Consider the following 3,161-nt stretch of genomic DNA (forward strand, 5'->3'; position numbering starts at 1 on the left):
GCAAAGTCCCTATTTGCCATGAAAATTAAAGTAATTTCCTTTAGTGACCTTACAAACTTTAAGTGAAGAAGGCTTCAGGGCACCCAAGAAAATCCAGCAAATGCCAGGACTATCTCCCAAAGTTGATTCAGCTGTGGGATAAGGACATCACCACCAGTGTAGAGCTTGCTCAGGAATGGCAGTAAGCAGGTATGAGTGCATCTACACCCATGGTGAGGGAGTAAGACTTTTGGAGGATGGCCTGGTGTGACCAGTGAAAAGGGGATTCCATAAATACAGACCAAAATAAGAAAAAAAGAGTTGAAGTTATTTTCTCTGATTAACCCCCTTTCCAAATGTTTGGGGCATCCGGAAAAATGCTTGTCTGGAGAAGAAAAGGTGAGCGCTACCATCAGTCCTGCTTCATGCCAAAAGGAAAGCATCATGTGACCATTCATTTGCAGGGTTGCTTCTCAGCCAAGGAATTGGGCTCGCTCACAATTTTGCCAAAAAACACATGCATCCATTACTAAAGTATAGTACTAAAACATCCTCGGACAGCAACTGTATGACAGCAGCAAGGTTATTTTATTTACTAAAGCAAAAAAACATTTTCGTTAATGAAAAAAAAAACCTTTTTAAAAAACTGAAACTGAAATCACATTTTATGATTACAAAATGATCTATAATTCTAGCAATAATATCCTTTGTTTTCGTCTGTGGTAATTCATTTAATATATGAGCCTTTGGGGTTCATTTTAAATGTGATCTATTTTTTTTTATTGACACTGTAAATCATAGAACAATAGCCACTCTTATCAACAAAGTTCATAATCCAACGACTGAACCAATTTGTTGATTTGAACGGGATTTATTATATTGCCCTGAGTACGGAAGTGACGTCATCTAGCAGCCCCGATAGAGAACCGCCCCCGGCTCTATTTACTTCACGAGATGTGATGGCGTGTAGCTGTGCTAATGAGGTAGGTTTGAAGCTCGAATTTTTCCTGTTGTTGTTGGTCGCTTGTGTACATTGCTCCCTCTTTCGCGAAAATGATTTATAATGCAAGTCCAGTGTAAGTGCAGCTAAGCTTACGTTAGCATACCTAACCATCTGTTGATTATGATGGATGCAGCTAATTATTTAGAATTGCTACGCTTCTGTTAGCGACGGTTAGCATAGCAGAGCTAACCGTCTGTTGAGTAAGATGAATGCTAATTGCAATTGTTAAGAGGAAATCAATAACAGGCTGGTTTTTGATGTGAAAATATACAATGGCTTAGTATTACCAGTACAGTATAAATGAAGTATTGGTAAATTGCTGCATTTGTGTTTACTTAAATTTGTTCTTTCAATAGAAATATTTCAGTAAAGTCTGTTAGTGTTCATTACATTTAATTTATGCAAATATTTAGCAGAGCTGTGCTATCCACTGTATTTTATTTTCGTTGGCACATTTACTGCACACTGCACAGGCTATTATGGTACACTGAAAGTCAACTTCAAGACATTTGCACCAAGTTACCTATCAAACTGATTGAAACTCATTTTTTTCTATAGCTTTAGATCATTATCTTCAGTGAGACATGTCAGTCATGAGGCCACAGAGGGCAAAAGTTAAACCCAAAGAAGAGGTAGCATACTTTTCATCCTTAGGTAAAGACAAGAATGGCTTCACCATAAAATATATTAATTAATTCAAAGGTGAGTATTGGTAAAATATTCTTTAGTATGGGTCTAGTTTTCATTATTGTTATAATGAAATATTTCTGTTGTATCCTTTTTTCTTTGTAAGGTCGAGGAGTGTTCAGTTCCTGCTCCTTTCAGAAGAGAGACTTTCCTACTGAATATCGAGGAGAAGTTCTAAGCAAACAGGAACGTGAAAACAGGCTGAGAGTGTATCATGATGCTCGGAAGGTTTTCATGTTTGAATTTCGCTACAATGGAAAAACACTATGGTATGTTTATATGGTGTGTTGTCACACTTAATTTTGTTTTTTTGGGGGGATATCGTGCAAGGTTTGACAAAACATAAAAGATTAATTAAAACTCAAAAGCAAAAGTACATTCTTTTCTCAATATAATTTTTTTATTTTTTTATTTCATTTTTTACAATATTGTGACTTGTTTTTTTATTTTACTTTTACAGTTATCGTGAGTATCGCTAACCTCACAATATCATGTTAATTATCATATCGTGATTTCTTATGACATTTGGATATTGTGTCATACATGTGACATACTAGAATTACTGGTCGCACATTCATGATTACATGAAATTATATTATAGCAGTCTAGTCTTAGTAAGAATTTAATTGTATTGGTATTTTTCTATTCATCTGCCCCAGGTTTCCACTGAAGCACAACCTGATGAAGACACAGCTATCAGACTGCGCCAAAGTTGACCAGGTGACTAGATTTCTTTTTGAATGTTGTTGAAATCAGTTTTCCGAAGCAAGACATTAGTGGAGGGTGGAGATACTAGGGCTGCACAATATGTGGAAAATATCTTGCCGCACGAATGACTCATGCAATATGTGTATTGCAAAGACGTGCAACAAATGAATATTGGATTAATTGTATACTTTAGTCTGAGGCTAAGCGATATGGCCAAAAAATAAAATAAAAAGTATTTTAAACCAACCATCCAGCATTCTGCCACCACTTGTGCAAAATTACAACTCACAATAACATCTGGATGTAACAGAACATAACAACAGCTTTTAATAATCCAGAAGACAAAATACATTTCACGATTTAGCAAATTTTCAACGATTCAATTTAAATTTAATTTATTCAATTAATTTGATTTATTGCCAGGCCCTACTTGAGTCTGAATTTGACCAATCAGAGACAACATTAATTGCGCATCGCCATACAAGAGAATTGTATCGAGGAGCATTACTAACAAAAAATAACTTATTTGGATAAGACTAGATCACAATGAGCATGATTATTTTTCTGCACGTACGTGTATTTCTTTAATTAGATTATATAGATATATATATTAGGTCCATGTTCAATGTCAAAATAATCTCCATCACTGTATAAAACACCCATGTCGCATGTTTTGTCAATACTGTGCAGACCTCACAGGTGCATAGTCTTCACAATGTCGTAGTTGTGAATAACTGACACTCTGAGGACAGTGTATTTACACACTGCGAATGTAAAATAAGTT

At 35.4% G+C, this 3,161-nt stretch overlaps 1 long non-coding RNA gene across 1 annotated transcript in view; it reads left to right on the forward strand.

The window, feature by feature from the left end:
• The first annotated feature begins 232 nt into the window (after positions 1-232).
• Positions 233-3,161, forward strand: part of LOC147181882 (uncharacterized) — a 4,533-nt gene continuing 1,604 nt past the window's right edge. The window contains exons 1-3 of the long non-coding RNA XR_015095841.1: positions 233-1,684; positions 1,776-1,938; positions 2,329-2,389. This is a non-coding gene — a long non-coding RNA (uncharacterized LOC147181882). The remainder of the gene's footprint in view (positions 1,685-1,775; positions 1,939-2,328; positions 2,390-3,161) is intronic.

Source organism: Leptonotus elevatus, chromosome 1 (genome assembly GCF_054856555.1).
Source record: "Leptonotus elevatus isolate MCC_2025b chromosome 1, RoL_Lele_1.0, whole genome shotgun sequence".
In the NCBI taxonomy this organism is placed as follows: Eukaryota; Metazoa; Chordata; class Actinopteri; order Syngnathiformes; family Syngnathidae; genus Leptonotus; species Leptonotus elevatus.